The sequence below is a fragment of the Kryptolebias marmoratus genome, linkage group LG4, assembly GCF_001649575.2.
Source record: "Kryptolebias marmoratus isolate JLee-2015 linkage group LG4, ASM164957v2, whole genome shotgun sequence".
Classification (NCBI taxonomy): Eukaryota; Metazoa; Chordata; class Actinopteri; order Cyprinodontiformes; family Rivulidae; genus Kryptolebias; species Kryptolebias marmoratus.
Window position 1 is genome coordinate 1,992,280 of NC_051433.1, and position 14,949 is coordinate 2,007,228.

The 14,949-nt window shown below is 37.6% G+C and overlaps 1 long non-coding RNA gene across 1 annotated transcript in view; it reads right to left on the reverse strand.

Annotated features, from left to right (window-relative positions):
• LOC112450994 overlaps positions 1 to 14,240 on the reverse strand; it is a 30,812-nt gene extending 16,572 nt beyond the window's left edge. Inside the window, exons 1-2 of the long non-coding RNA XR_003039723.2 lie at positions 13,860 to 14,240; positions 8,424 to 8,497 (exon numbers count right to left, since the gene is read on the reverse strand). This is a non-coding gene — a long non-coding RNA (uncharacterized LOC112450994). The remainder of the gene's footprint in view (positions 1 to 8,423; positions 8,498 to 13,859) is intronic.
• Between the last annotated feature and the right edge of the window lie 709 nt (positions 14,241 to 14,949).

Sequence of the window (14,949 nt, forward strand, 5' to 3'; positions counted from 1 at the left end):
CTTTTCTGGGTTACAGAGACACTGAGGGATTATGTTGCCCTGGTGCCAAGACGTAAAGTCCCTGTTATTAATAAACCCCTGAAACCCACGGGACACTCTCTACCCCCCCTCAACAGCCTGTTCTTCTATAATTGACTCATTAATTGACTCATTTAAAGCTGTCTAATTAATTAATGAATTTAATTCAATTTAGCAGAATTGCACACTTCCCCATTTAGCACCAAGTGCTTGGTTTTGATTCTGGAGGTGATAGCTTTGGAGAATAAGAGCAGCAGAACTGGCAAATAAATATGTTTCATGGTAATACCCACTAATGCACAGGCTAATTACTGAAGTAAATTGATCATTTCGTCTTAATTGATTTAAGCTTGTTAAAAGGGCACAGCGCCAGCTTCGTTAGCTGTGAGCACTTTATCTGGATGACAGTAATTGGAGGTGAATGCTCTCATTTCTTGTCTTTCTCTGCCCTAACTAAGCATCGAAGACATTCATCATGTCTAATGGACAAGTATTGTACCATAAACCTGTAATAAAAAGAAACCTTGAGAGAAATCTGGCTGAGAGGTTTTCCCCACTGCATGGAAGAATAGACGCTAATCAGAGAAAACTTCAACTTTTTACCTGAAAACGCGTTTGTTTCCTGAGCAAAAACAACAAAAAGGTTTACATTTAAATCCTCGCAGTGGCTTCTTGTTGATTTGCCTTTGTAAAATGGTTGTATAATTGAAGATAAAATGGAGCAGAATCAAGCACCTGCCTGGCAAACACAGACCGTATTATCTCGACTCCTACAGATTGTATTTATTACACTCCAAGTGACATTTTAAATTTTAATATGACTGAACAAGACCTTTAAATAGCTAGGTCTGACCCCTCCCCTGAGGCCAATTTAATATGAGACCCTACCGAAGGCTGCCTCTCCAGACAACACAGCCCCCAGGACCATGAGGTACACAAACCCCTCCCATCAAGTTGAGATGAAAATTCTGCACAAAGGAGATGGACCAACAATAACAGGGGCATTGCTCCAGTTCAGGAGGAGCTGCTGAGCTTTAACTCTTGATATACTGGTCCATGCATATTCCAGCCCTCACCCCTGATCCTGAATACAAGCGGCTGAAATGAGCTTCCTCTGCAGGGTGACTGGGCTCAGATTAGAGATAAGATGGGAAGCTGAAGGTGGTGAGAGACTGAAGTCAAACTGCTGCTTCTCCTCGTTGGAGACAGTCAGCTCGGGTGGTTCAAGTGTCTGATTAGGATCTCCTGGTACGTCCCACAGGGAGGAAACTCAAGGGCAGACCCAGAACTATCCTCTCTGGCCTGGGAACACCTCAGGATCCTCCAGGAGGAGCTGGAGTGAGTTTCTGTGTAGTCAAAAGGACTGAATGCTCAAAATATTTAAAGCAACAGCAGAATAAATCTGTTTGTGTTACTGAGCGCCTGAACAAAGAGCCTGAAGCCCATTAAGACTGAATGTTAGTGGTGACTCATTAAAGACCACGAATATGTGCAGTCATTTCAGCTGTATTTACACACAAAATTATCACTCACAAATCCCATTTACAGCTCACTGCAGTGTGTTTAACCGAATGTCTCATTAACAGAACGGTTAGAGAGAAGTCAATCTATAAACTGGCAACAATCTGGACATTTTGTGCTTAGGAGACAGGTTTCAGGAGGAGGATTGGGAGGTTGTAAGAGAAAAGAAAAACATTGACAAACCCTTAAAAAACCCAAACATAACTGCACAAAATTACAAAGACTTGCGATGTGTGATACTGTTTAAAATTTCGATGATAATAGAAACTGGAATAAACCCAAATGCTCCTCACTTTTACTGTCATCACCATCATCTAACACTGAGACCAATCAGAGTCCACTGGACTTATAAAGGTTATTAATAATCAGAATATGAATTCATGCTACAATATAAAGGCTAAGATTTACTGGAGTCCATATTGTGCAGCTCTAATAATGAACTGACAGTATTAAAAAAACTTTTTTTTTTTACACTTACTGTAACTTTAAGTGATTCATTTTGCAGAATAGTTTCTTATAAGCCTCCACCAAGTTAACTAATTTTAAATTTAAGGATCTTCTGGTACAAATTCCATATTAGCATTTACTTTTGAAAACATGCAAATTCAGCTGATGTCACAAATTTCGCCCAAAGTCAGAAAATAAAGTATTATTTTCCCATTAAATTAAAAAAGTAGCTTTTCTTGAAGGGGTTCATGTTGTTCTTAACAAAATGACCCATTAATTGGACTATGGAGAGGACTCTCAGCTACTACCACACCAGGTGTAAGTCAATATTAACGATGTTGAGCTGAGTTTTAGGTCCCATTACTGTGGCAGCCATCTAAAATTGGTCGACTCCAACAGTTTATTAGTTGCAGATGTACATCCAGTGATTACTTTCAGAGTTTAATTAATATATGACCACTGGTTCACAAGATATTTTGTGAAAAGAAACATACGCACTCAGCCTTTCATGGCTTTTAAAAACAGGACTACAGAAACAGAGACATGTATTCAGAAACAAGCCAAGTCTGTGATGATTGTTTAAACTTCCATCAGTCTGTTCACCAAAAACATCGTCTGCAAAAGTTAATGTACCCCTCATTCCTGAATAAAAAACTATTTAGATAAGATCATGATTTCATATATATTCAGTCACTTTTTCATAGCTTTATGCTGAACACAAAGTCAGCCTAGCGTACAAATGCACATATTTTCTAACCTCTTATGCTCGCCGCCATCTGCCTGAGAAGCCTGCATGGTTCACAGGTAGAGCTCTAAAGTGAAGCTCAGTGAAGTGAATGTAAACTTGGCTTCCAGTGAAAGCTCTGGCCTGGCACCCCGTGTGAAAATAGATGACTTTTTTCCCTGACATCGATTTAGAAATTCAACAAAGTAGATCCTGTAAAAAGCTATTTTGGAGAGCACTTAGGATTAGATTGGTCCTGCGGTGGCAGTCCACTCATTTCTTCAAAGGAAACGGGCCAGGAAGGTAATGCTTTCAAAAGGTGCTGAAAGTCTTTTCTCCGACTGCAGAATTATGTCCAGAGAAAACATTTCAGACAAGTAGCCTTGTTTTTTTAATTTCACCAATTTCATAAATATTTCCAAAAAAATAATCTTTCTGAGGAAAGAATATGAGATATAGAAAAAAAATGAAAGAAGTGGGTGGAAGGTGAGTGGAAATGATGGTACTGCAAAGGTGAAAGTAAGTGTGTGTGTGTGTGTGTGTGTGTTTTATCCTCCTGCCCATCCAACCATAGCATGTCGGATGTGGAAGATACAGCTCTGCAGGGGATGGCTGCTTCCTTGTGTGTGCAGACTATTGCACTGCAGAGGACAATCAGTATCTATCGTTAAATCCTGCTCCAGTCTCTTCACAAAACACTCTCCACCTTTATGGTGTGTGGTGAAGGGTAGGAAGTTTTTGCACTGAACTTTAGGATGTTTCCTGCAAAGTTTTCAAGTACTGGATTTTTATTTTTTTTAACTTTCTGTAAAGCTTTGCACACCTGAAGCAACGTCGTTTATCTCAGGCTAAATTCATGCAGACATTTGTTTCTGCACAGCTCTATTAAGGTCAGCCCTCCACCACCACTGGTGTCATCTGTCCAGAGGACACCGTCCTTTGACCTGTTTACTGACCTCATTTCTCTGACCTTTGCTGGACCGTCCATTCCTGGGAAGGTTGGCAGCCGTCTTAAATGTTTTCTGCTTGTGAATATTCATTCCCTGCAGAAAGATTGACTCCAAATCGTTTGGAAATAACCTTTAACCTTAACAGTTGCTTCTTCAAGGTTATAACTGAGGCATTGTGTTAACAAACACCTGAAGGCTTCAAAGCGACAAAACACTAAATTTTTACATGTAGGTCCTCTGAGGTTATATTTACCAAGGTTTGTCCTCTTCCATAAAATTTAGATTGTGAAAGTCACAACAAGGTGTCATGAAAATGAAGACAAACTCCAGCGTAACAAACTTATCAGTCCACAGTTTTCTTGGATTCCCTCCGTGGGTCCCAAAAAGTTTGTTTATTGAATAATATACCGACAGAAATGAGCTCCCTTGAATACTACCTGTGTGCGCTGACAAAACAATGTTTCTCTTACATCAACAGCTTTTTTTTCTGAAAATGTTATTACTTTCCTCTGCAGACACAGACACACGTCTCCACAGAGACACAGACACACACATTTGCGAAGCCTCATGAGAATAACTCGACGCAGGTATGGGAGTTCAATCATTCAACATGACGAGCTCCACGAGGAAAAAGAAACACACTCCAAATCCCTGCAGGACGGAGCCTGCAGCTATACACCACAGAGCCAGAGGCTGATTCTGATTCAGCTGCTCTTTATTTAAATCCTCAGAGACTCTCACCTGCATCTCTGCTGGCTACAGAAAAGACTCCTCTTCACTACAAAGACTTCACAGCAGAGAGAAACTGGGGAAGGAGTGGCTGAATAAACCAACATGTCAGTACCTTGTGTATTTTATCTTTAAAGCATTTAAAAGCAGAAGCGTGGACCCTCTAAGAACGAATCTCTTGAGGGGCTAGAAGTAAATTATTTGGTTTCCTGGAGTCACACCCATGACCTGTGATTTCTGGACACAGCTGTCAGAAAGTTTACTTAGTTTCAGATTCTTTTTTTCTGTAAACAAAAAGCCAACATGTCAATTTAAAGAGCCTCCATTAATGCTCACTTTTACTCATTTCAAATAACTGTAACCAACATTTCCTTTTGTGCATCTTTTTTGGACAGTAATTTTCCTTATTTCTTTGTCTAACAAATCCATCAAAAGCAATGCCTGTATTTCAGACATAGGCAACAACATTTATCATTTCGCCTGCAGGCAAAAGTCGCTAAAATCCACAAAAGCAGCAGAACAAATCACAGATACTTTAAGTATCTGCAGAGTCAGGGTTAGGTAAACCTCAGCAGGTGGCAGACTGGTTGCTCCTAATGGAACTAAAACTTGAACTTCTGTCCATGTGTCCGTTTCCACAAGCACGCGTGTGCATATAGAAACATTACAGACGCTCCGCCGGCGCTGAAGCTAACCTCTGCCAGAGAGTTCACTTCTGGTTCAGATGATGTATCAGAGTAATTGCACACGGACACATGTAGAGCTCATGTGATACACCTGAGTGATTTGATGCACCACTGAGACCAGAAGTGCACAGTTCCCCCCCTCCTGTCTCTCCGTCTTTATCTCTACCCCTGTTCTCTCTCCGTCACACACACAATTATAAAATTCATGTTTGAAGAATCGATATAATTACTTCCAGCTCAGGTGGGAGTCGCACCCTAACAACACGCACAGAAACAAGAGAAGCTGCTGTTGTATCTTCACTGTTCTCACTCAGTCTCGGCTCAAGTATGGACTCAATTACTCATAGCTTTGCTCCGATTGGTCACAGGTGTCTCCAAATGAGCGAAAATGAAACCCATTAATCGTTGCTGGAGGCAACGCTGAAAGAGAGCTATTAGCAACAACAGCCGACACTATGCAACAGAAACATGACTGCAGCTATGAGACGGACGGAGAGAAATGATGCTTAAATGATTTCTACAAGTTAAAATACAAGAAATGGCTTTATTTTGAAAGATCTGAGAAAAGTTCATGCTCTAAACTGAAAAAGCTATTTTTTTTAGTTTGTAAAACAAGATTTCTACCTTATTCTCTCTTGTAAAAAGCTTTATGTAGAAAAAGAATAAATGGCAGTGCACACTGAGTCTTATTGTATTTTGATGTGGTTACGATGACTCACCAACGGAGTGTTTTCCCCCCCTCTCCTGCTCTTGAGATGATTTTCCTTTGCTGTTTGATTTTTTAGCATTTTCCCCTCATAAATGGCTTCACTTCCTTCATGGAGGACACAAGTAACCCAATGTCCAGACTACAGATCTGCCCAAGAGGCTGGAAACACTAAACATTCAAATAAAAAGCTTAAATTTAAAAAAGAAGCTGCACTTACTTTCATACAAACCAAGTACATTACCAGAGAGAAAGCAACTGCTTGGGCTCCATGTTTCATGATGTAATAAATCTAACAGTTACTGTTTGTTACAATATAACTGTTTACATGTAGGTTAAAGTATCATGGTACGACACTTGAACTCTTAATTCCCACAAAGTTCACTTAGAGGTATGAAATTAGTTTGTACTGTGGCTGGAGCGAATTTATTGCTACTGGCAGGTGTCGGCTTGTTCCTTGTGAGGGACTGTATAATCGAACACCTCTGACAGAAGTGTTTGTTTGACATTTGCAGTAAATTACTGCAGCGGCTTGCAAAGTGAGCGAGACCGACCCGGCTTGGTGGTGAAGGGGAAAGACTGATGTGTACAGGAGAGAAAGGGTGTGCCAAACGATCTATAAATGTGAATGAGTTTCATTGACATTTCCACTTTAAATTGAGCCAAATTCACTTTTAGTCAAACCTTCCTGAGACTCTGTCCGCACTAATGCAGCTTTTTTGCAAAGCAAACATTTTCATGCTGTATCTGCACCCCTCATTTAAATACAGGCTTTTACAAATGTTTTCCAAAATGAAGAATGTTTTTGGTTAATGCAGTTTGAGAACCAATGATTCAACAGCTTATTTTACGAATCTAAAAACTGTCACAGCTTATTCTACACCTGACGTTGTTGCCGTTTAATTTTGATCTTGTGCTGCAAAGGTTGATGACTGGGATGAAATGGAAAATCGTGAGTAATCTACAACCGTTTAGGGAGAACCCATGCTTAGTTATTCTTATTTTGTGTTTAATAAATCATTAAAACTGACCTTATCGCCACTCATGTTGAACGTGTAGTTCAACATGATGAACGTGTAGTTCAACATGAGTTGGAATTTCTGCTTCTCATCTTATTTATTTTAATATGGACGAAACAAATAGTTAAATATCTGAAGTTGTATAGTCAAAGCATGACATTTTCTGCTTGGCTAATTAAAGGCCAAGCATTCCTTAAAGGAAGACAATATTCTCCCACCACTTCTCAAAATCGACTTTTAAATGAACTAATGATGGAGCTGGAGCCATTATGGTCAAGCTTTGTAAATGATGTCACGTGTGATATTATGCAATATTGTAAGTTGATTTACAACACGTGAAATGTTGGGACATAACAGCACGAAGCAGTTCCCACCTTTAAGATTCAGTTGGTAGGACACTGACAACAGCGCGTTCTGCTCCCTGCTGTGCCAGAATCACATGTCCACTCCACTTAACAACCTCTTCCATCACCCAGCCACCATCAGCAAGGTGACATCGCTAAGCCGCCACTGCCAAACCGTTGTACACCCTACGCTAACAATGCAAAAACGCAGCGGAAGGATAAGTGGAGGTTACAAGCTCAAAAAAAACAAAAGTTTGCCTTTCAGTCACTGCAAGAATCAAATATTTATTATTTGAGCTCAGTTAAAGAGGTTGAGAAATAAACGACAATGTCAGACATCAAATATTTACCTTTGATTCAGTGGTGAAGGTGACGTGGCTTCAAAACTCATTTCAGTTTTAACTCTTTTAACTCTGTCAAAAACTAATGTCTCCACAAGGATTTTGGGTTTAACAAAGTCACTAAAACATAAGACAAGAGGGTATTTGTCACCAAATTCTAGTAATGAGACCGAGACTAATACAAGGCGCAGTCAGTCATGGCTGATCCTAACTTTCTCCACCTAAAGGTGAAGATATTACTTCTGTGCAACATTTCCCCACCATGGATAAAAATCCATCTTGCATACAAAATAGGTCAATAATTATGCACCAAATGTTCCCAGATATGGTTAAAGTTGCACTGAGACAAGTTTGTTTAAGCCCAAAACCAGAGAAGTCTAACAAAACTACATAAAAATACAGAAAAGTAAAGTCAACAACTCTGCTGTTGGGTTTTAGAGAAATTAAGAATGACAGGTTTTTACTGCAAAACTCCCAAACTCCCGTGTTTGTCATTCTTGAAATCTCATCTCACTCATCTGTTTAATCCAACACAGATACTCGAAACAACTAAACCACGCAGACAAAGCTAAGGCCAATTTACAATCAACCTCACATTCATGTTTTGAGTCTGAAAGTAACCGGACAACCCAGAGAAAATCGACACACGAACAATAACAGATTTAACAGATTTAACCCTCGCAGCCTCCTGCAGTAGGAATACACTATATTATTTGTTTAAAAACCAAGCAGATAGAAACACTGATGCTGATATTTTATAGGACAAAAAAAAAGAAGAAGCCTGTTCGGATCCCAATCATGGGCACAATTTTCTCAGCTACATTTTAAAATCTGTTTTTTTACACTAATGCATCATCTTAACTACAGGAAACATGACATTTCATCATGCTGGCACAGATGGCTTTTGCTTTGGAAGGCTCTGCCAGGTTTTCTCCTACCTTTAGATAATCAGCCAGTTGTAAACGTCTCCCTCTGATGTTCCTGGAGAAATGTGTCATCTGAGTGGATTATTCTAAAAGAGAACAATGAACAAGATGAATTTTATCAGCTTTAAAAGAAATGTCCTTTCATCCGCCACTTGACAAGACGATAAACAGCTCATTAAACAGAAGTAAAGTAAATGTTAAGAGAAGCTACAGTCACTGAAACAAATATTGAGGATTTTGATGTTCGTGATGTAAGCTGATCCAGACTCACTCCAGGTAGTTTCTGCTGAAAGTAAAACGGATTTCTTACAGGTGAATTATACCAACCAGTCGATCACTTCAGTGCAGGAAGCATTGCTCACATTTACAATGCTCTGAAGAGGAGGATAAAAATGGGCTGCTTTTAACGACTTCTATGAATTGTAGGCTGAAAGATTGACTTAATGATTAAAAAGAGAAAATTTATATGTTTTTCCTTTTTCCTCCTCTTTTCTGTTTGAGGTAAATAGGTCAAACAGTGTTTCTTATTAAGTCTGTCAAAATGGGTTTTGCTTTCTAACCATAATAGCAAACCAAGAGTTATTAGACTGCCATCCCCTGTTGGGTATGCAGGAGGAAAAAAGAAAAGTATATCAAGAGCAGCTCATGCTGGGATGATGTGCTCATGCATTAGGCTTGGCAAGTGCTCCTATTAGCACAGAGCAGGTCAGGAATAAAAACAGGCCCGTGCATATTGCTCACTGCCTTCATACCAGGGTATTAAACAAAAATCACACGTTGACAAATTACAGTTGGAGCAATCTTAGTCAAACCTTGAAAATTAAGTTTGAATGAGGCTGAATTTAAAAATTAATCTGTGGTAGATGTTTATGCACTGATTACTTTGAGAGTTTCATTCAAATCTCTCCACTCGTCCATGAGATATTTTACTGACACTACAGACACACAGTCATGGGCAAAAACCTCATCAGATCTCTCCTTTGGTAACGAGCAATTAGAAGAGCAATCACGCACAGACAGTAAATGTAGATTAACATCAAGATTCTGTTTCAAAGTTACAAACAACTTATGCTCAATAAATAGTGATGTGTCCTAAAATTCTGTAAAATGGTTAAAACCCAAATTACTAAATGTTACTGATAAAAAGAGCTTGGAAGAGAAGCTGTTTGGCCCAATCTCTTTGCATCTTTTATACTTAAAGCAATATGATCAAAACTTGTGCAGATACTTTGGTTAACTCTTTGAAGACGTGCATCAAGAGACTAAATCTGCAAACCCAAACTTTTGCTGTCCAAGTGACATTTCCAGATTGTGCATCCCGAAAGGCAAGAATCTTATGCAAATACAAACAAAACATTCAACAATGAATCAAAAAGACCAACAGCTTGAGCTCATCGGCTTGGAAATTCTTTAAAATGACCTGACATATTGATAAAACACAAAAGGCAGAGAAGAGAGCTTATCAAAGCCTCGGTCAGCAGCACCAGAACCACAGTTTGGAGAAGTACAAAAGCTTCGAAAGGTTAATGGGATTCCTCAATCCCCAACAAAGAATCGGTTCAGTTTTTTGGAGAAAGCCATTGGGTGATCAAAGGTTTCCTCGGTGAGCTTACAGAGGACGAGAAAGGACAGAAATTTACGTCAGCCGAAGCTGTCTGAGAAACTAAATGATGACAAAAATGCAGCCTCCAGCGTCAGTTCTCGTTTTGTTTTTGCATTGCATCAGTTTTCTGACAATTCAGTCCGACTGCAACTGAAAATTTGCCTATTTTCATAAGTTTTGAGTCGCCAACAGTCACAGCCCAGTAAGGTAACGTTTTTTAGATTGATTAGTTTTGGCGACCATCTTGAATTGGGGTAACTCCAAAAAGTTAAGCAGATGTAGATGTGCGTCCAATGATTACTAATTCAGAAAAGATTTTGCTAATAGACAAACGAATGAGCGTGCATGCACAGACACACAGATATACGATTGCTCTCCTTTCATGGTGGTGAAAACCTTAGAGAAGTCCAGATGAGGAGCTGGAAATGTTTTTGCACAGGAACACTTAAAATATTGTCACTCTTTGCTTTATTAAACTCAATTAAAAAAGTTAATTTTCTTTTAAATACTCAAATTAAAAATTTGCCCATAAAGTCTGTCACTTGTTTCCTTTAGCTGAGTATCAACACTCCTCCATTTTTATAATTTATAGATATTTTTACTCAAAGAAACTTGCTTTTCATTTAATGTTTATTCAGAAGTATTTACACAGCTTAAAAGCAAGATGCTCAAATTTAGATTCTTTTTAAAGAGCTTTAATTTCAAACCTTTGTTTGTGGTGGAAGATGCTACTTTATTGCCTTGTTCAGATGATTATTGCTGAATTAAAAAAAGGATTAAACATGCTGAAGTTTGATTTGACCTCAGGAAAATCTGATTTGGTCATCTCTGATTGGTCTTTCCTCCCCCCGCTGTGAATATAATCACTAATTTTGTGCATTTCATGTTGAAGTTAATTTCTAATGACAACTCTTCTTCAGCCATCTTTAAACATCAAATCTTCCAAGTGAAGAAACAATTAATCTCGCTGAGCTTTGAATTTCTTTTAATTCGGCTTATTTGATGTTTTTATGTTTTAATCACTCGATGACATCATCCTTTTGATTCAAGCTGATTTTGCTCCTTTCTTTGAGATCTGATCTGAAGAGTTAAAGTAAAGGCCAGAAACACACACACACACACACACAGTTTTAATAAACCACAAGCTTCCTTACTGACCCTGTTGTCTTCCTGCTTTGAAGCCTTTAATTTGTGAGGAATTATGTTGTTTTGTCCCTTAAGTGGCGTGTTAAATCTCTGTGGGGCTTCAGTTTGATAAAAGCTGCCTTCATAAAAATCATTTTTTAAATTTCCTTTTCGCTGTGTTTACTTTAACAGTGCATCAGAAACATGCACGCAGATGTGACCTTACAAAAGGTTCACTACAGATCTGAGTATTTAGGTAAAAGTCATTCATGTGGATTTTGCAAAAAAATTGTAGAAAAAAAAAAAAGAATTAGAGTTGTATCCGAGCTGTAGTAGATCATTTAAACAAAATACTTGTGTATTGAACAGTGCCTATTCATTAAATTAGAATTGAAACTACAGAATTTAACTAAATATTTACATCAATTTATTATTATTAAAGGCTTAGAATTACCTGAAGGAATGCATATTGCCCACCACTGTTCATACGGTCCTAATTTAATGTCTAATTAGTATTTAGTTTATGTTGAAGTAAGAAAACATAAATAGTTATTTTAAAATGATCCACTCATGAATGCATTCATAAACAACAGTGATGATAAGCAAACATGATTTCAATCACTTCAGATTAATTAGATGAGCTAAAAAAAGTCACGTTCCTCACAGAAGGAACTGTTAACATTACTGTAAAGTAAATTTTATGTTAGAATTAAAAGTTACTTTGAGTCAGTTTAAACATGATTGTGTTAAATAAAAGGTTGTTGTCATTAAAAACTGTTGACCCAATAAGTTTCAGTTGTTTTTTTTTGTCTAATAAAACTTCAACACTTCTGTTCACCTCTGGTTCCATTCAGTCTCCTCTAACGGACCAAATTCTAAAATAATCAGTATTTCTTCTATTATATCTGCAGACACTAAAAAAAAAAAATGATTTGGAACACACATACAAAAAAATACTATTAATAATTAATTTTTTTTATTATTGTCTGTCAGTGAATTCTAAGTTCAGCTGTGGTTGGTGTTCTGGATGAAGGTGATCTGTTTCCTCCACCTGAGAGGCCTGAAGGTAAGACAAATGAATAATTTAATACCTGATGGAACATATACTTCCTTATTTACTCCAAGACATGATATTAAGCATGAATATCATTCAGGTCACTGTTCGATAACAAGACTGTGGATGTGCTGATAAATTTATAATAAAGTGTGTGCACACAATCTTATACAGTCTGTTCCAACATAACTATTATTTTAGTTAACTTAGTCTTCAGACTGCATTAGGAAAGGAAAAATTACTCTACATATGCTTTTTTTTGTTTTTAAACAAACAGATCAGTCGTCACAAACATGCAGACGACATGTTTACTGAACCTGAACTGGGTCCAAATGTCAAACAAATGAATTATTAAACCCAATAAGTTGAAGGTTTTAGGCTGAGTCTTTATTCTCAGTTTGTAAACAACTAAAACAATAGACTCTGACCACAGTTTAATAACTTAATCAACAATATTCAGGAGGAAGCGTTCATTCTGAGCAACTTTTATAAAAGGCAAATATTCTTCTGCAAAAATAGGATTTTAACCAATCCAGCAGCATTGTTCAGAACTTTAAACCCACAAATAAAACTGCACCTTTTTAAGATTTTTTACACATATATAAGCTGTACTCATACAGAATGCTAGCATTTACAGCATGAAATAACGTGAAATAACGAGTTTTCATTTAACTTTGTCTGTTTTTACCAGCAGAATATTTATAGTCTTACTTAATAGGAGTTATATACTAAATAGTTTTCAGAACTACAAGAAAAAACAAATTGTGGGTTTGCTTTTGAACTCAGACAAGTTGATCTAAATTCTTAAAGGAGAAAACAATTTTCCTACTGGTCAACTAACTACCAGGTAAGATTTTTCCATCTTAAGAAAGTCATGATTGTAAAAGTTTTAACTGCAAATATGCATTTCATAAGATGTCTGATGTTCCTTAAAGGTAGAATTTGCTGAAAGTTTTAAACAAAGGTGGTGTTGACTATTAAAGCTCAGAGTCTGTGTTGGGATCAGTTTCAGCTACAACCACGCCACATTTAAGCTCATTATCTGTAAAAACAAGTTATTTTTTCTGTTTGCTAAAGTAGCTTTGGCAGCCACCTTCACATGAAGTTAAAGTGTATATGTAAATCCAATTATTTCTTCCTAAGAGTTTCATTAAAGTCTATCCACTGGACCATGAAATATTTTCCTGACAGACAAAAAATAAACACAGACAATTACATCATCACCTGTCATGGCGGCAGACACCAAACTGGGCGAATTCAACCAAAAATGCTTTCCCTTCACTAACCTGAGCACCACCACTCTGCAGCTCCTCTAACCTCACCTACACCTGGTTCTCCTGATAAAAAACCTGCAACAAAACCAAACTACAACTCAGATCAGTGATTCTCAGCACACAGCAAAAATCTGCACAGACCAGGCAGAAAAAGTCTACAACGCCTGCAAGTGAGAAGCAGATTCAAGGAAACAGAGAAACTAGAGCTTAAAGTTTCTGAAAAAACAATAATTTTCACTTTATATCCAGAGTTGACTGCATGTAATCAATAACAGGAACATGAACCAGTGTATTTCATGAAAAAAACTCTCCAACCGGATATTATTTAAAGTTAAAGGGTCAACCGTAAAACACACAGAGAAGAATTCAGCTGGATTAAAAAATAAACTTACCAATCAGAAGAAAGAAGAGAAAAACTAAATAAAAAATATAAAATTAAATCCAAAAACAGGGCACCTCATAGCAAACCAGAGGAAGGACAACACTGAGGTACTCTGATTACAGAGTGACAACAGGTGTGTGACAAAAGCAGAGAGCAAAGCTAACTAAAGCAGCAAAAGGAAGTGACCCTTCAAAATAAAACAGGAAGTAAAGTTGACTAACACACAGAGAGCATATTTAAACCAGGAGAAAACACAGCTTTAGTGTGGTAAGTTTGAAGAAGTGAAAAAAAAAAAAAAAAAAAACACTGATAAGGTCACAATCTTCACAACAATTTTTACTGAATATAAAATTTTTTTAATTAGATTTTTTTAGTCAATCAAGACTTCATTCAAGACTAAATGAGTCCAGGAATCCAAACGTGTGTGTGTGATAGTTTTCCAGATGAAGACTTTGAGGTGGGACAAAGTAATCTGTTCTTCTTTGATGTATGTGTGTGTGTTTGTGTGTGTGTGTGTGCGTCTGCAGTGCCAGCCTTGGGGTGAAGAATGACTCCGTAATCGCTGCTTTGCTCTCCGCCCATCGAACCCGCGAGCATTAGTTATTAGGTGCTCACACACACACAAGAACAATAATTCAGGAGCTCACATTTGTAACTGAACACTCCCACACTTTTTTTAAAATCACACACACACACACACATCTCAATTTGAATTTTAATCACATTCACCTATCCAGTGTATTATATTTCATGGTCCGACTTGTCCTGACTTGACCTTCATACTGTTTATAGTAATATTAAACTAATTGCAGTGATTTAGTCCTCCTTTATGGGTTAAATTTAATTTAAAGATAAAAGCGATAACATGACATCACACTAAAATCTAAAGGCTGTATAAAGTAAACACTGACATCTACGACTGACTGACTTTTGAAGTTAAACCGATTTAAGATGGCCGCCACGTCTAATCAACCTTAGCTGAGTTAACATTTGCTGTGGTAGTAGGTAAGAGTCATTCACAACGTATTATCCAAGCTCAAACAGATCAGATAGATAAATACTGAACGAAATAAATACTGAACGAAATAATAGTGTTTCCA